The sequence below is a fragment of the Sceloporus undulatus genome, chromosome 3 (assembly GCF_019175285.1).
Source record: "Sceloporus undulatus isolate JIND9_A2432 ecotype Alabama chromosome 3, SceUnd_v1.1, whole genome shotgun sequence".
In the NCBI taxonomy this organism is placed as follows: Eukaryota; Metazoa; Chordata; class Lepidosauria; order Squamata; family Phrynosomatidae; genus Sceloporus; species Sceloporus undulatus.
The window spans coordinates 253,833,080-253,853,160 of NC_056524.1; the positions used below are offsets into that span (position 1 = coordinate 253,833,080).

The window sequence follows — 20,081 nt, forward strand, 5'->3', positions numbered from 1 at the left end:
ATCATCATCATCATCATCATCATCATCATCATCATCATCATCATGTGTCATCAAGAGCTACGAGTCTGGATTGCTATATATCACTTCACGTATCTGATGCAATAAATGTGAGACATGGTGTGCACTTGTATTCATGACCTCCAGGTGGGCTTTCCATAAGCAACCAATTGGTCATGGTGAGCCGAATGATGCAATACATAAGCTCTAGTGTTATTTTCTTTTGTCCTTACATTATATAATATATTTATATGGAAAAAAAACACAGTAAGAACAATTTAAATCATCCAAAGCCATGTAAAACAATTTAACAATTAAAAAAAATTACTTTTAAAACCATGCACCTGTACAGAATTAGGCAAAATTGTTAGACTTCAAAGGCTTTGATTAAAAGCTATGACTTAACTTGGCTTCAAAATGAAGCTGGCATGAACACTAGTTGGGTCCCTAAGGCAAGGACATTCAACAACCAAGGTGCCATAGCAGAAAAGGCCCTTATCTATATTCTCAAACTGTATATTGCCACCAGTGATTGGGGGGAAGGGTCCCTCCAGCAAAAACCAGTCCTAAAGCAGGATTTATGGGGAGAGGGATTCCTTCAAGCATCAAGATCTTGAGTGTTTTAGGACTAGGGTTATCATGGCTAAGTAGGGTTTCGAGCCCTGGCGTCCCAGAATCCAGCATTCAAAGCACTACACCATGCTGGTTCCAACATACTTACAATACCTATTGCTAATTATTGTTTTCTTTCTAAGATTTCTTATTGTGAAACCTGCTGTAACATCTTTTCCATTTCCAACGGCATCTCTTCAAAGTTTTTTTCTCTCTCTAATCAAACACCATTCCATTCTGCTAGGACAAGAAAAGAAGGTTTAACAGAAAACACTGATTGAGATCCTAGATTGGGAGCTACAGAAATATAGCTACATCATCCAATGCTTGCTCCAAAAGCCTATATTTTAAACAGTGCAGCTCCCCACAAAAAGCATGGCCATTTCCATGTTGCTCGGGGGGGGGGGGGGGGTGAGCAGGGATGCATCCAGCTCTTTTCCTTCATTGCTTAAAAGATAGGCTTCTGGGGACTTGCAAGCTGAGCAATAACTGTAAAAGTAAATTGTGATGGTCTGAGTTGGACTCATGCCATCATAATTCATGAAAAGGATGCCAGCCACTCATTCTAGCAGTGCTAGAGAACATTGTGCTAATAAGCTGCATATATACTTTCTTGCATTTGTATCCCACCCTCCGTTCCCCTTTAGCTCAAGCTTGAGATTTCAGTTATTCTGCAAACAAGGCTCAGGAGACATACAATTACACTCCACTGGAGTCTCACCCCTTATAGCGTCCACCTGTAGCCGGACCACGATAGCATCCCAGTGCAATGAATTAGCACTCTAAGCTGATTAGAGCAGCTTGGCACAACTCTATTTTATTGACACAATGAAGAGAGGACAGAAAAGAGCCTGAAATGAGAAAATCATTTCCATGCTGACTGAATTAAAAGGACAAAAGATCCCCTTGCAGTTGCAGCTTTCAGTTTTTTGCTGGGGGCGGGAGGAAGCCACTTAATGGATCACAATAGATCTGAGCAGATGGATGAAATTCTGAACTTCAGCATGAGTTCTATTAGCAGCTAAATATATTCTAAATCATTTTGTCTATATGCATAATTTCAGTGATTGTTTAGCTCCAGCCTTTGGGAAATAAAATCAATATTAAAGCAATATTTTTATCTACTCGAACTCCCTACATTTCAATTTTTTAAAAAATATATATATCACAGCACGTTGTTCAGTAATAGGTTTGGCAGCAAACCTAATTTGGACTTAAACGAATGTTTGTTCCTTGGTTCAGAGAAGTGAATTAACACTGTTTAATATATGAGTAGTAATAATACAAACTCATCTCATTCCCAAGAAGGCTTAAACTGATTCTAAATCACAACCATTATTTGACATTATTTAACAGCGAATAAACTTACTGCAACTCAGTGTATCAGGAAAATGTATGAGTCTGTGTCATTACAAACAGCTATCTCATTAAATTTCAGTTTACGTTAACAATAATAGGAAAGAAAATACAGACTGCCAGGGGTTTGTGTGACTGATCTGTATAATTATTTTCAAAACAGGTGTGCAATTTGGCTCATGAGTTTCAAACCATGAGCTATTCATCTTTTTTTTTCATACATAGCCTTAAAAACCAGTCCATTAAGGCTGCAATCATATACACACTGACCTGGAACTAAACCTTACTGAACTCAATGGGCATAGTTTTGAGCTGACTGTGAGTACGATTGTGCTGTAAATGGGATACAGTTTTCAGTACTGCCATGACTCTAACTAAAGCTAACATAGAAAATAACTATTTCGATTATCATGTTATGTAAGAACAATGTACACTTTGAAAACCTGGTTTTGTTACGATCTTCTGGGTTATTGTTTTTTTAAAGTCATACATCCAAAACCATTTATGTCTAACAGTAAGTTAGTTATTTTGGTTACAATTTTACTTTTTAAAAATCATTTTTCTGCCCCCCCCCCCCCATTTTCCTTGTAACTTTTCCCAATTAGCCTAGCTGGCTAATTTTGCAATCAAAACTATCTTTACATTTTTTTTAAAAAATACATGCAAAGATAAAAAAGCTGCAATGTTTTGGTTACAGTGATTTACAAAAGAAAATGTATAGGGAAAATTAATGAAATATTATCAGCCATAGTAGCCACAATATATTTATACAGGACTTTAAATAAACTAAGAACAACATGGAATGACAACAAGACAAATTCTTCCCCAATGCAGAAGGGGCTATTTGTATGCACAAAGATAAAGTATCACTTATAGACCACCACACCTGCATAAAGGTGAAAAATCCCTGCTCAGCTATGCTGGAAAGAAATTGAATTTGTTTAGGTTTTGTTTTGTTTTAATTGCTCCCATACACATTACTGTGGCAAAAGACACATTACTGTGTCTATCCTTAGGTTGCTGACACCCCTAATTTTAAGGGGTGATTGTCTGATTCCAGAACATCAAAGTCCTATACAAAATAATTGGCACCCCTTCTTTCAGACACAATGGCTCCAACATGTCCCTTGTCTTGGAAACATTGATCTGGCAACCCTAGTAAAGACTTCAGTTACTGAAAAGACAGCTGACACAGCATTTGGTTAACAGTCATATCATGAATCCCCAGACTAGATTTTTCATTCTAGAGCCATTACTGATAGCTGCACAACCCCTTAGAGGAAAGGAAGAAAATGCAGGGTTAAGTGTTCAAAATCATACAATGGATGACAAAACAGAAATTACTCAGAAAGGGTGTTTTCCTTTCCTTTTCAACCCTCCCACCTCTAAGAGCCAAAGCTAAGCCCTCCCCCCCCCCCCATAAAAACGTGTATATAAAGCTTTGGGATATTTTAACAAACTCAACGTAGTGTAACTTTGCTGACAGCTTGTCACATTTCACTGACTGTCGGTCTGGGATCCTGTGATAACATCTGCATTCACTCAGGGTGAAAGCTTAGCATAAGACCAAAAAAAGAGAAAAAGAAAGAGCAAGCCCTGCCACATAATGTTCCATCATTCTGTCGGTTCTGACATGTCATCTGAATTTTTTGAATCACTAAACACTTTTGGGACTCTGGTCCATATTATCTTCTCTTAGTTTCTATACTCACTCGGCAATGCTGAAAAACTTAAAATCTAAAAGAAAGATACTGGATAGAAGCGTCTCTTCCCCTCTCCTCTTTTTTTTGGTCTAATCCGCAGGCTTTCATTCATGCTCACTGTTAATCTCTTAAGACATTATAAAACTGTTAGACAAAGAAATGTGAATACCTCTGCACTGCTCAAGAATGGGAGGAAACCAAGGAAAATCTGGATCATGCTAAGCTTTTCTTTTCACCACAGAAATGGTAACTTAAACCTGTTGCATCAAATTATTTATAATTCCCAACACAGAGACGAATATGCCCCTTTTCCCACTGGAGAAGAATAGGCGTCAGCAACATTACAAGGGAAGAAATACTGTTATACAATTTTTAGGACATATCAGAGGTATCACTACAATGAAATTTATTCCCCCCCCCCCAAAAAAAAGAACAGGCCAAGGGAAGACATGCTTCTACTTATTTTTTAGGGTATCTCAGAAACATCCTTCTGATGAAGAAATATCAATAGAATGTCCTTCAGAATGCGAGTAAATTGGCTTTTTCCTCTACTAATTGTTTCATGACTGATGACACTGCTTAGAATTAAGTCTTGTTGTGACTTCTTAAAGTCTTCACATGATCATCAGAGGTGTCCCTTTCCTAGGTAAGGAGCAGGGGACAGATTCATTACATGAGAAATAATGTTCCATAAGTTGAAATTCAGGAAACAGAAGGTGTACATTCCAGCAGGTATGCATGTGAGCTCTATTCCATCTGTAAAGTCACCCAAATTTTGGAGTTTCTCTCTCAGAACCTCTGAGTTGCTTTTCAAACTTCCCCAGATGCAATGGACAAATAAGGAGTTTGGTATTCTGTAAAGGGATACCCATGGGAAAAGAGCAATGTGAGCACCTGTGCCAGTTAAAGGAGGAAATTGAGGAGCAGCATGTACAACATTTGGGAGTTAAGATTTATGAGATGTAGCGGCTCACCAGAAGATGACACTAGAAGAAAGTAAGGTGGATAAGAGTGTGGAGTTTGAGATGGCGTAAAGTGAGGGAAATACAGAACTATCAGGGTTTGGCACTGCATGCATTCACAGAACTGCTAGCTGGGGGAATTGTGGAAATTGTCCCTGGAACTGTAATTTCCCCAAGTTTGTTCATAAACTGAAATGGGAGAATGTACAGAGCAAAATAAATAGTGATGTGCAGTGAAAGCATCCATGTTTGTCGTATTCGGTGCAGAATATTTTCAGACAACTGCATAAGACTGAAGCCTAAAATTCACTATAATTTTTTTTTTAAAAAAAAGGTTTTTAAAACATTTTTTTTAATTGTACTTGCATCTACTTCAACACCTTTTTTAAAAAGAGGGGGAGATGTTTGTAGTTGAAAGTGCTCTAAGAGTCTATTTGACACTGGAAGCAAAATGTTGGATCTCAGTAATTAGAGGGTGGACTACAATGTGGTAGATATATTTTTAAAATATTTAAGTTAAAAAAAATGTCATCTACCTGGCAAGTTACAGTTCAAAGGAAAAGACAAGATACATTAAGAAAGACAGGAAAGCACAGAGAACGGGAGTCAATGCAGGGTACTGCAAAGAGATACTTTGCTCCCACAGTAGTTCAGGAATGCAGCATTTTTGTTGTAAAATTTCCAATGCAAATACTGATATATCTGTGGTGGTTGGGGGGTGGAGTGGGATGATCACAGTCCTGGACCATTGGGATTTATTATGATGTGGACTGCAGAGTATCCATCAAAATGACTACTGCCTTCTATGAAGAAAAAATTACCACTGAAGACACCCTTGTACCTGGCTTCTGTCTTGTATAATTGATGGTTTGAGTTTCACAGCCTGATATGCAAAGTTTCTGAGAAGAGATCCTTTACTTTTTCCTATAAAATCCAATGTGAAGTAGCCACAATCCTCATTGCAGCCAAGGGGAGAATCTTTGCATCTTGATCTTGCCTCCCCAAACAAACACACACTTTGGTTGGCATTGTCCAGAACCACTACCATGTAAGGATGCACAGGGAAGCCATTGAGATCCGCAAACATCTGGATAATTTCAACCAGAAAGAAGAAACCCTTAAAGTGAACAAAATTTGGCTACCAGTCCTGAAGAATAGCAAAATAAGGACTCAGCAAATGCATATGGGAAACCATTCAGTGTCAGGGGCTTTCCCAGCAGGTAATTGATCACCAATTAGCAGACATTAATCCTCATTTGCATTAGCCTACCAGGCTGAGGCCAGCCATCAACACAGAACAATACACATGCAAATCACTCCTGCATTCCCAGGCTCACATAGTATATATGCACCCAATTTTTCCAGGCAAAGCATTCTCTGAAGATGCCAGCCACAGATGCTGGCGAAACGTCAGGAAGAAACTCTGCTAGAACATGGCCACATAGCCCAAAAAAACCCACAAAAAACTATGGATGCCGGCCATGAAAGCCTTCGACTTAATAATTTTATTGTTTTGTTGTAATTTTTATAAGTCTATCAAAGCATATTCCTTAAGCAAAAAGGCACCATTAGAATTTAACAAATATCAAAGTGCTTCTTTATCATCAGGCAAAAAAAAGAACAACTAGGAAGTTTATTGCACCAGTATTTTTTACCGTTATGGGTACGGGAAGAGGATGCTTGTGTGCGTGCGCGACCAGCCAAAAACAGATTTTACCGCACACCAAAGCGTCCTCAAAAAGGCCCCGTTCCGGCACCCGGCACCAAGCCGTCCCCATTCAGTGATGACGGGCACCATTTTTGCCTGACAGAAAAGCGTCCTCTTCCCGTATGAAAAAAGCAGTTGCGATAAAGTTCTAGGATTGAAGGAGGAATATAATGAAGCAATATTCATTTAAGTTATTACCATATATACTCAACTATAAATCAACCTCATGTATAAGGCGAGGGCAGGTTTTGAGGACAAGATTTTATATGAGCCATGGATAAACTGAGGGCAAAGCTTAGCAGCACATAACAAAGGACGTAAATGCTGAAGTAAAGGAAAATGGTGCTAAAGATCTTTAAAAGTTTTGACGAGCATAACTGTTTGCACTCATCTTAAAGGCTGGATAGATGAGACAGTAGAGGGGGTTGGTGTTTCTTTTAGGTGCTCTGAGAAAAGATTAAGCTCTCACCTTTCACCAAGGGATGGTTCCTTTTTTGATAAGAGTTAAAGTCCAGTATTTAAAGAGTTAAAGTCCAGTATTTACATTGACCAGTGGATAAGTCGACTCAAGTTTTTTGGGTCAGTTTTTTTACTTAAATTTCTAGACTTATACATGAGTATATACAGTAAGTTATAGTGCAGATGAGTTGCTCCATCTTGCTTACTTTCCACTTACTTCTAAGCAACACGACAGGTTTTACGTTATCTTGCTATAATTGGTGATAACTTGCCTCAGTTGTTGCTAGAAGCCAAAAATGGCCCAATTGTCACATTTTGGCCATATCATAAGACAACAATATACATTAGAAAAGATGATAATGCGTAGTAAAGTGGGAGACAGTAGGAAAAGAAGATAAATACATTACAGGTGGATAGACTCCATCTAGAAAGCCACAGCCCTGAGTTTTCAAGACCTATGCAGAGCTATTGATAACAGGGTGTCCTCAAGGTCTCTCATTCATAGGGTCACCATAGGTCAATGCCAACTTGATGGCAATTAACAATAACTGTCATGGCTGAAACCCTCAAAGACAAAAGCAACACACTGTTAATTTAGCCAGCCCTGTCCTAAACACTAACTTGCCATCCCTGAAGCACATAGGACCAGCAAAAATAAAGCCTCATATAACCATCAGACATTAGAGGCCCTTCAGAATTATATGATGACATATTAATTTATAGAAAGTTAGTGCAACATTTTAAGCTTCTGAGCCTTTAAAGTGTTTTCAGTCAACTTTCCAGCCATGAACACATGCATGCACACATGTAGAAATATTGTATAATAAAGTTCTACACCTATTTGTTGATAAAGAGAGATGTTTATCCTCATTCAAAAATGTGACAGGAAAAAAGATTTTGGCTGCATCTGTACCGCAGGGATAATCCAGACTGACACCACTTTAACTGCCATGGCTCATTGCTGGGAGTCCCGGGAAAAGTAGTTTCCTGTGCACCAGAGCTCTCTGACAGAGAAGGCTAAATGTCTGACAAAGCTACAATTCCCAGAATTCTATAGCATTGAGCCATGACAGTTAAAGTGGCATCAACCTGGATTATTTCTGCAGTGTGGACGCAGCCTTAGAGGAGGGTTGAGCTAAGAACAAAGTCAGGGAGTAGTTATCTGGTGCACGTGTAGCAATGAATGGTCAAAGACGCCCCGCTGGGGACTGAGAAGCAATAATGATATGCTGGGAAGCTAGAACCAAGGGTGGGCAAGGAGGAAAAGAAGACTATATATAAAAAAAGTATTTGGCCAAAGTACCAAACGCCTAAACCAAACTCTGCAAGGATAGTTAATGGCCATTGCCACATTTGGTTAGTTTCACTACAAACTGACTAAACATGGCAATTCCTCCCAAGCTTCTCTTTGAGAATGTCACACTCTCCCAGTGCTCACTTACGCTCTGTCTCTTCACTGCTTGTTGAGCCATCAAAACACACCTTTGTTTCATTTTGCATGCAGTTTTCACCTCTGACCCAAGAAACTAGTTGTAGGCTTCCTGAACTTTATTGCCTGTTAATAGACTGCTGGCTTTCTTTTCAGCGGTTACAGAAATGCAAAGAAAAGACATTTAATTAAAGGCTCACAAAGCCCAAGTCTGAAAAGCAAAGTCAGTATGCTATTCTAAAAAAACCAGAATAATATGTTTGAGATGCTTTTGATATTCTTTACAAGTTTGTGCCACCCTTTCAACAAATAAGAAAGACATCACTGATTTAATTATCTTCTTGTGGAACAATAGCATAACAAGCTGAATAGTGCTAAATGATTGATCTGGATCATTCATCTTCTCCTTACCTCTATCTACACATTTTGTTTGTTTCAAGGTGTCAGGCTGATGTCCATGTCATGGAGCAATCCAGGGCTTTCATCAAACACGTCCAGATTATCTTTCCAGCCCACAGGTTTGTGACACATGGTTATAATTTTGCCCATATTTTTGTCTCATGGTGCTATTAGCTACGTCGGTTCATTTTCCCTCTCTCAGTTCAGCTGAAGAATTATATTTAAAAAGGAATAATTGTCAAATATATCAATGAACTAATGGAAAATGACTATATCATTCTTTTTCTCACGGAAGAATCATTCTAACTCTCCAAAATATGTTTTCTGTTTCAGTTAGGAAAGGAGATTATTTTGGACCACAGATATATTTTACATCAAATGACAGAATTAAAAATGATTTAGCATCCTGTTTTACACAGCTTGGAAGAAAAACCAGTGAATATCTTAAAAGCTTTTATTTTATAAAGCACATCATGAAATTTTTGAACACCCTTCGTTTTCTCCTTTGACATGAGCAATAAAGTCCCCTTAGTACAGACATGAACTGAATATCCTGAGCCAACTACGTTGCTTAAGGAAACATGCCCAAACAATCAGCTTTTGACAGCTGCATCTCCTGTTATTTACAATGGCCATCACAGTAATAACTCACCATTTCTATATTAATAAGGCAGCGAAATTTATTATGATGGTATTGAAAAGTTATTAAGTACTGCATCCCAAGTGACAAAGTGCCACAGCACTGTCACCATCCAAAAGCAGTTGCCCATCCATCACCAAGCTTTCCAGATGGCCCTGCATCTTTATCGCTCCCAGGTTGGTGACATCACCTGTTCACCCCCTCAAAATTGATGATGAAAGCAAACAGATCTATCTTACTTACATTTACCAAATCAATTTAATTTTACAGGCTGTGGCTTAGTGACATATTGACTGTTTTCCTTAATGGCATCTACTGTACTTAACGCAAGGAACTCATCTTTGAATCCCAGCTTGCATAATGTGTCTTTTCATAATAAATTTTTTTATCATGCATTTATTTAATAGGGTAATATATGTATGTGTGTCAGTTTTCTCTAATTCAGGTTTATAATTAGTCTGTCTTTTTATCCCCCCCCCCCCCCCGCCCCCCATTAGAACTTTTCCTTGCCAAACCCTTTTTTCCTATGGTTTTGTATCTTCCTAAGGAACTGAACATTATTTTTACTCTTCTTAACAGAAAAAAAAGGAAAAATTGGTCAGCAACCATACTTTCATCTAGTGTTACAATATTCTCCTTCCAGAGCCAAACTGCATGTCAGCTAGAGCATGAACTTTAAAAGCATGCTTAAAACTACACACATACAATGAAATTTGCACTTTCCTTGTCATTTTCCTGTTGAAAATCAAAATCTCTCACTGCAACTTGCTATTAGGCCTGAATCTGCATGTATAAGGACAAATACAAATTTCAGGAGAGATTCTTTGCAGGAAACCATTGCAGTGGAAAATGATTGCATTGCAATCCCATCCCACTGTGTTCCCAATTCAAATTTAAAATAAGAGGGTTTCCATGCTTTGCAACCATGCTTTGTAAACCAAATACATAAGTGTCATCAATGCATGCCATGGCAAACAGTGTAAATAGCACCTGGTATGCTCTTTACAATCTTATGGCGGCAACTTGAGTGCCTGGACCAATCCTTATACTTCCCTTAACTTGGTCTCCACTCTTTTACAAAGCAGTACAAGGACAGAGAAATTATCCCCGTGCTCTGGTTCCTTCTAGAGGAGAACATGAGCAAACGACTTGTGCGAACAACTTGTGCTATAACATCACTTCCACTGAACCCAGAATCTTCCTGGGCTCAAGATGCCAGATATAAGCTGCACCCACACTGCAAAAATAATCCAGTTTGACATCACTTTAACTTCCATAGCTCAATGCTATGGAATTCTGGAGACTGTAGTTTGTTGTGGCACAAGAATTCTCTGACAGAGAAGGCTAATTGTCTCACAAAACCATAATTCCCAGAATACCATAGCATTGAGTCATGGCAGCTAACGTGGTGTCCAATTGGATTTTTTTCTGCAGTGCAGATACAGCCATAGTGTTACAATATTTTCTGGAAATATCTCATAACTTTTTGTAACTGTCAATGACAACAATTTTAGCTTTGGATGTAAAAGATTCCACTAAAACCTCAGCTGTGATATTAATTATACTGGATATTTGTTCAGAACAATTATTTCAGCCTAGTCTTACTTGCTTCACATAACTGTGATGGCAAAAACAAGGTGGACATAGGATATAGTACAAGATTAGTGTGAGATTGGTTTAGTCATTTAAGAACTAAGAAACTAGCAAAGTGGAACATGATAGATAGATAGATAGATAGATAGATAGATAGGTAGATAGATTATCCAATGGAAAGATTATTTCTTATAAAACTAGAATCCAGGGTCATACAATGAATACAGGTAATCCAATGAGAAATTTCAAACAGATAAAAGGAAGTCTCTTTTCACAAGGGAACCGAACTATCTCAAATTGTACTAATGGCTATCTATTTCCTTGAAATAGGTTAAGAAAGAAAGTACAAAAGCAGAGTTAGAGCTGAGTATTAAGAATACAAAAACAATGATCTCAGATGATTTGCATAACTTTAAAGTGGTGACAAAGAATTGAAATAAAGATTTCTTATACCTTGGTTCAGCCATGAATCAGAATGGAGACTGCTGTCGAAAAATCGGAAGATGACTAAGACTTGGAAAGGCAACCAGGAAGGAACTAGATAAGGTCCTCAACTATAAAGACATATCACTAAAAAAAACCACTGTGTTTTTTAGACTGTAAACTACTTTGGGTCCCAGTCTTCAGACAAAATTGGAATAGAAATGATAAGAACAGCAACAACAACATCATCATATCAAAGTCAAAATCTTCCAGGCAATATTCTGATTTCAAGGTAAGGGTGTGAAAACTGGATGGTGAAAGATGACAGAAAGAAAATCAAACTAATTTCAAATGTGGTGCCAGAGAAGAGTTCTACCAATGCCATATGCTGCTAAAAAGGAAAATAAATGGTGCTTGGAGCGATCTCACCTGAATTCTCACTAGAAGGAAAGATGTCTAAACTGAGGCTGTTGTTCTTTGGACATGTCATGAGACAGCATGACTCACTGGAAAGTATGATAATACTGGATAAAGTGGAAGGCAGTAGGAAAAGATGAAGACTGCAATACAGGTAGATTGATTCAGTCAAGGAAGCCATGGCCCTGGGTTTGCAAGACCTGAGCAGAACAGCTGATGAAACTCCAATGGAATAAGATGAAGGTCTGCAGAAACAGACTTCCATAACATATTTGCTACAAAAATAATACCTAGAAACTTCTAATTTTACAAAACAAACTTCTTTCTCATTCTATTCTATTATTAAAGTAATAATTGGCAACTCCTTTGGCCAGGTGCTACTAGTAAGTCTAGATATTTTGGGAATTGATTCATGGGTGTGAATATTTTTAAAAACATAATGTAGAAATCTCATTAGTTGTTAATAAATTAAATGCATTATTTTATGTCATGCTGAATGGTATAAATAACTCTAATTAATCAAGCTTTTACACTTACCTGAACTTTGATGGTTTACACAAGTTTCATTTACTTTCATCAGTCTGTTTCTATGATATCACCTTGGAGCTTCAGTCCCCGTATTTTAGATCTCTAATGGCCACTTCACATGTTATATTTTAAGTATACATGTAATACAGGGATTTACAACTGTGACATTCCAGATGTTTTTTAGCCTACAACTCTCATCAGCCCTAGCCAGCATAGCAAATAGTCAGGGATTATGGGAGTTATCTTTCAAAATATACACAGGTCATATTTGTTTAGCCCTGATCTAAAACATTTTAAATGTACAACTAAAAATATTTAACATCTATTTAATTTAAAAATGAATACACTGATGAGTCAAACACATGCTTGGATCCAAAAGGCATACAAGCAATGGTGGCTGGTGCTCCTGAGGATGGTGAAGTGAAATCCAAGTTCACTAGAGCCAACTGGATCTACTTTCTTGCCCAACCTCAGCAAAACTCACTTGTGAAAAAGGTGTTCTGAACAGCACCAGTAGCAAGAAAAAATGGTGGTGGGGGGGAAATGTTCAGAGAAGTATGACTTCAATCTTTGAATACCCCCAAAAGCATGGGTACCATCAGCTACATTCATCTCAATCCTTCAGTAAAGCTTGCTATACCCAGAACAAGGAATCTGGCTAGAGGGCTTTCAGCTCTACGTAAAGGGAAAGAAGAAAATGAAAACACACATATACAGGAAGGCTGGAATCCTATGACAGGAGAGAAGCTGTAATGCTGTCATTAATCTCCAATCCTAGAAGAGAATTCCAAAACAGCCCAGAAAATGGGAAAGGAAAGGCAATGAAAGGAGAAGACTGCATTACTCTAGAAAAGAACAATACAAAGGATCCAGCAGTGGCAACCTGAGGCTACATCCACACTGCAGAAATAATCCAGTTTGACACCATCTTAACTGCCATGGCTCAGTCCTATGGAAATCTGGGAATGGTGGTTTGTTATGGCACCAGAGCTCTCTAACAGAGAAGGCTAAATCTCACAAAACTACAGTTCCCAGAATTCCACAGCATTGAGCCATGGCATTAAAAATGGTGTCAAACTGGATTATTTCTACAGTACAGATGCAGCTTAAGGTGTATTGAAACACTATGTTTACAGGGCAAAATCATCTCATTTCATATCTACTGAACTCAAGAGAAACACTGAAAAGCAACATGATGCAAAAAAACAGTTTATGCATATTATTATTATTATTATTATTAAACTTTATTTCTATAGCGCTGTAATTATACACAGCGCTGTACAAAGTTGGTAAAATTAGGAATAGATAAAAGCCTGCCCAAGGCGTACATTCTAAGATAATAACAATTAAAAGAGGAATAGATAAAATTACCATCTAGAAAGGAAAAAACAGATTAAAAACATCAAATATCAAACATCAAACATATGAAGTGTGATGTCAAAAGAACTGGATTACCCAGGAGTAAGTCTGGGACATTGTTTTCTGAGAGAATTCTAAATGCATATAATAACAATAATTTGATAATAAGGGTAATAATATGGGTCTACACAGAAACAGGAAAACATTTATTAGGAGGCACATTTTCTGCTTTCCTCCACCACTGACATTACACATAGAAGAAAACTGAATCAAATGCAAAAAGGTATGAATGCATAATTGGGAGAGGCTGAATATATGATAAGATAGATAACATAAGATATGAAAAGATAAGATTAATCACTCCTTTACAGGCAAATTCTTCTGTTTCAGTAGAATCCAGCAGTATACACAGAAAGAAAATGAAACAAGTGGATAAGACCATGACTGAATAAATACATTAATGCAAACTTGCATCATATTTGTAACTGGTGCAGTTTACTTCTCATTCTCATTAGTATCTGCCTCATGATTCTGTATTGTTTTTATACACCATAATGGAGAAGGTCTTCAAGCCTAAATGGAGAAGGTTTCCCTCACTTAAGAGTATAGAATCTTGTGGTGGATTTGCTCATGATTTCCCCTGATCATTTCTATGCAGTCATCAATGGGGCAATGTAATCTACATGTATCAGGCCATTACATATGTACACATGGAAGGCCAAAAAGCCAGCATTATTGAATGTTCCTTTGCCCTACTATACAACATCCAGAGAGTCTAATGGTCCCTCTTGAAAAACAGAAAAATTATTTCTGGGTTTCCAATTGACCATCTCTGACCTAGGAGATTGCCAAAGTACACTAAGTATGCATTGGGGTACACTACGTTTGCATTTAATATTTTAACCATGCTTATATTTACCTCTGTTTAACTGGAAACTATTTAATAGTAACCTTTCTCAAGACTGTAGAGTGACATGGTGTAATATCTATTTTAGTTCATTTTATTTAGTTATTTTTAATATATAGATAACGAGAAAATTGAAATAGTCAGAGTTCCCATACCTTGGACTGAACATAAATCAGAATGGAGACTGCAGTCAAGAAATTAGAACAAGACTAGGATTTGGAAGGGCAGCTATGAAAGAACTAGACAAGATCATAAACGGTAAAGATATAACTCTGAACACTATGGTGAGGATCATCCAAGCCATCGTATGCCTTACGTATGAATTTGAGAGCCAAATGGACAGCCAAGAAGACAAAAAATGTGTTCTAGACCAGAGCAAGCTGAAACTCTCCCTGGAAGCTAGGATGCCTCAGCTGAAGTTGTTGTATTTTGGCCACATCATAGAAGGCATGAATGATTAGAAAAAAACAATAATGCTAGGAAAGGTGAAGGTAAGCAGAAAAAGAGGGAGACCACATACCAGAAGGATTTACTAAATCATAGCGCCTGCAGAACCTGAGCAGAGCAGTGGAGGACAGGAGGTCTTGGAGGTGTTTCATCCACAGGGTCACCATGAGTTGAGGTCAACTTGAGGGCAGTTAACAACAACAATTTTTAATATATGCAAATTATCCATGACTCTCTTTCTTCTGGTAGAAACCTTTCAACCTTATTAAAATAAAAATGTGGGGTATTTTTGGTTTCATATTTTATGTTTGATACCTTGTGTTTCCACTTTCCTAATAGGCAGCCCAAGCACTACAATAGAATGAATGCAAAAACCACTACTGATAAACTGTGTCTCCTTAAACACAATTAAATCTTTGTAACCATAAAACAGAAGCAACTGAAAGGTGCAAGAAGCTTCAAATGAATATGTGTGGCTGTGCACATCTACACAAATATTCACATGTATGCAAATGATGTGTTCATGTGCATGGAAATTATATGAGTGCTTGTTTCTTTCGCAGCATTTTCCAAGCAGTTGCTCCTGGCATCTTACCAAGGACACATGTAAGAGTGAAATCGCAATTTAAAAAACAACAACTTTGCTTTTTAAAAACGGAATTGCTTACATGTGTGTACAATACATTATCTTGATTAAGGAGCAGAACGTTTTCTTTTTCTCATTGAACTACAGATTCTTGGCCTCAGTGTATGATTGGCCTCCTGGCAAATACTAAACCATAGTGACAAACTGCAAAAAAGCTTGACCTTTGTCCTTGCCCAGTGACCTCTTGTTCGATTTGGGCTTTCGCCAACCAATACGTGATTAGAAGGTGCTCAGCTCTGGGCCCATAAACTGAGATAAAATTCAAATTTATAGCTTTTCATTTAAACTGCTCTCCAACACTCTAGGTATGATGACCAGAGCATAACTAAACCAGAGGTTTTTGTCCTTCTACATGTTTAATAGCTCAGGCACAAAAAATGGAACAATTTACCATATCTGGCATATTGTATGCATGCCAGGTCTTTGCAGGGCCATCGCTTTAAAAATGTTGAGCCAAATTTCCATTCTCTGCTCTAGGCAAGACATGGAATCTAGTAAATATTTTTACATACTGGTTCACACTTTTCAATAGTTTTTGGTTCTACCATCTGGCCTAATTGGAGATCATCCTATTTAATTTTGTTTTGAATATACAAACACTTGAAAATACATATTGTTCAGCCTGCTTGTTCTTTAATTATTAGTGGCAGAATAGGGTCCCTAAGTCTATGAATATTTTTCTCATGTTTGGTGTACTATAATAATAAATGGCATTTGCAAGTTAATATACAATGATTGTATTTTAACATTTCATACTTAGCTACATTTTAAATACAGAAAACATCTAATACACCAGAATTATAAAATGTCAACAATAAGATTAAGAAGAGTCATGTCCCTACTCATTCTAAAAAAGGAGGACAGAGAATTTGTACATTATGGAAGCCAATAGCTATATACATTAGGGATGTAAATCTTCACTTATTACATTCATATAAGTAAAAACAAACAAATTTAAAAAAGTTTCCTGAGTTTGTGCAAGATCATAAGGAGGTGAGGGGTTTTGTATTGTTTGATGGCTTTGTTACATTTTGGGACTCTTTTGTGAAAGTTTTGCCAAGGTTTTTTGTGCAAGCTATCATTTTGCAGCAAATACTGGATCTTTTGCTACTGCTGCTGCTGACAAAAATAGTGCTGTTCTTTTGGCTTTTAACATTTTTTTTTTCAATGGAGTGTCTTGGTATGTCATGACATGCTTTGTCATCAAGGATGAGAAAAATTGCAAATAATTTTACATCCTTAGTAGAAATGGGTACAAAATTGTATAGTTTTAATACTGCATCAGTTCTCACTCACTTTTAAAATGCTTCTTTGGATTCACACAGATAAATACTGTTCGTCTCATCTACCTTGTACTGTGTCTATGGAAAATCAACAACATTATATCAAGTGCCTTTAGTGAACTATAAGGTGATGTAGTTGGGAAGGCATGACCTTACTTCCATAGAATAAGCAGAATCAAAGCATAAAGTGATGAAGAGCCACCTTGTGGCTTTTCGGCATATACAAGAGAGATGAGAAAAGAGTAAGAAAAGTTTTGTTTTATTTTTCATACGGCCTATTTTCAAAAGGACAGGAATCAGAGAAGTAATGATAGACCTATCCTCAAAGGCTTAGGTGCTAACATTTTAATGTGCACTTCTGCAGATCTAAAGATGGAGACATTGAATTTGCAATGCCAGAACAGATGATGTGGAGGAACTACGAGAAAAACATGGAAACATTTCCCCACAGATATGCTTCACTTCAACAACAGATTATAAGGCCACTGTTGCCAGCCCCTCCATATTCCAAGAATATCATATTTAGCAAAAGTATACATATTAGCAATCTCATAATAAAGACAGTAACTTATATTTTCCTACCTCCCATCCATTACTGGGATCTTTAAGACTTGGACGATGTTCTCCTACATATGGTCCAAATCTTTCACCTGCTTCAATCTTCCTTTTGGTCCATATCCCTAATCCAGCTCCAGGAATATTTGATTCTCGAAGCTCAAACTCTGATGGAATTGGGATGTCATCAGGAATGTATATTGGAGCTTTGTAAGGAGAGCCTTCCTTTGGTGAGAAAGCTTCACTTGACGTGGCTGGAGAAGATTGCTCATGGATACTGAGTGACAAAGTGCTTGGTTCTCCATCATTTTCAGGTGTCTCTTCCAAAAGAATTTCATGGAAGCTTTCATATACACACTCATTATCTGAAAAGGATTCCAAACATTAAGATCAAGATGACTTGGTGTGTCAGAGAGCTATTTGGACAAACTTATTGTGATACGCTACCACGTAAAGGGTATGTTTTACCCATTTTAATGTATATAAGGTTATATCCAGTGGTGGTTTTGACTTAAAAAACATTTCAATTTTTGTAAGTCAAGAAACTCAGTTTACCTAGCAAAGCCTTTTCCATCCTGACACATTTGGTTCTAAAAGAACCATAATTTCCATTAACAGCTTTTTGCGGAGAGAAAATTAGCATAATTGGGTTGAATTATATGTGTGGAAGTTCTTTCAGCTAAGGCAAAGCAACCATTGGATATAACCAGTACTGTTAAAGCTTCTGATAGCTTGATAAAAGGGAATTCTTATCAAACCTCTACCAAACATGAGTCTTTCTGGAGAGTTATAATGTGTAGACAACTCTTCCCACTTCCATTTCTTTAATAAACTAATTTGTAACAAAACTGATGTTTGTTTACTTCTATGCTTAGATCCCACTTTTCTATGATAAAATCAAACTGACAATGGCCTTTATATAAAAGTATACATCAAAACAAAATTTAAACCCACTCTAACAATAAAACAAAATAAGCAAATAGATATTATAACAGCTATAGATGTTACAACACAGAGAAAAAGGTATCATTAGAGTCTCTGACTAGACAAAGTCTGCTGGAATGGAACAATTCTAAGAGGCTGTTTAAAAGCTGGCAAAGAGCAGGGAACAAAAATCTCTCTTGGGAACCTAGTCTGGTCTGTAGTTGTCACAAATGAAAATGACTTCTTTCTTATCCCTCAAATCACTCTCTTCTTGGCAAAGGAATAATGAAGACAACTGCTAAAACTGAGCACATCTTTCTAACAGGTTTATATAGGAGCAGATGATTAAAAGCCAAAGCCAGCACTTTAAACTGAATCTGTAAAATAAAACTGAAACAACATTAGACACAGCATTCTGAACCAATAGTTGATTTCACTTTATTGACAAGGGCAGTCCCACATAGACTGTATTACAATAATCTATCCCAGAAGTAAACCAGGATATGAGTGACCAAGGCTGAGTGTGACTTCTCCCAAATAGGTGTAAACGGTGAACTAGAGAAAACTCAGTCTTGGCTTGTCAGGAGTTTCAAAAGGAAATAATGAAAGCAGTCATTAGTAGCAACCAAGTATATTTTCTTAACTAAAAATAGTTGATGGTTGAGGTATTGTTTATGTTGGTTACAATAAGAGACTGGGAGACTTCTAGTACTTATCACAGTTGTAACACCTAAGAGTTACTTGCTACATGGATTCCTCCAACCCACGTGCTGCTACCACAAATGTCTTGCTTGGCTCTGTAAGATATTGTGACTATATGGAACAACTGCCACATGCAGCTTGGTTCAAGAGACCTCCATGAGGCTAACATAATATTTTGATCAGCTTTTAAGAATTCTTAATTCTTGAATGAGAATGTATGACTCCTGGGTCATACAAAAGGAACTATATACTAGTACCATTTTGTACATGTTTGCAAGAATCCCAAATTGAGGGAAAAGCAGGAATACTATTGCTATTATTTGTTGTTGTGTGCTTTCAAGTAATTTCTGACATATGGCAACCCTATCATGGGGTTTTCATGGCAAGATTGCCTTCCCCTGAGGCTGAGAGCATGTGACTTTGTCCAAGGTCAGCCAGTGGGTTTTATAGCCAAGCAAGAAATCAAGCCCTGGTCTCCAGAGTCATAGCCCAGCACTCAAACCATTACACCATACTGGTTCACTACTACTACTACTAATAATAATAATAATAATAATATAGAGAGGTGGAGGAGTGGAGGGTTGAGCGGGTAGAAGCGGAGAGGGTTGGACCAGGGGACCCAGAGGAGGAGGGGAGGAAAAGGGATGTTAAGAGGGAACAGCTGGAGCCAAGGGGAGGGGTGATGAGTAAAGCCCCGGAGTTGGAGGCGGGGCAGGAGAAGGTTCTTAAGGAAGAGGGCAAGGCATGCTGGGGAAGGGGAGAATGCGGAAGAAGGGTTTGAGGAGAGAACTGCGGTTGAGGGAGAGTGAATAGCTGGGGTCACCCGGACAGGTCAGGAACTGCTGGCCACCCATTGTCAGCATTTGAGAAATTGAGAGTTGGGCCGTGCCATGTGTCTCGCCCTGCTAGCCCCTGTTGGAAAGGCGTGTCTAGTGGGGAACCTTTCAACCCAGACGCAGGACGCAATGTTCGCGGGGCCGTAGGGGGAGCACCCACCTGGTGGGATCTCCCAGGGCGCCAGTCAGGAACCCG

At 37.9% G+C, this 20,081-nt stretch overlaps 1 protein-coding gene across 7 annotated transcripts in view; it reads right to left on the bottom strand.

Moving 5' to 3' along the window:
* Positions 1-20,081, bottom strand: part of MECOM (MDS1 and EVI1 complex locus) — a 406,876-nt gene that overhangs the window by 356,639 nt on the left and 30,156 nt on the right. For all 7 annotated transcript variants that reach the window (XM_042458927.1, XM_042458918.1, XM_042458922.1 and 4 more), the window contains exon 2: positions 17,451-17,788. The gene's annotated coding sequence lies outside the window, so the exon portion shown is untranslated. The remainder of the gene's footprint in view (positions 1-17,450; positions 17,789-20,081) is intronic.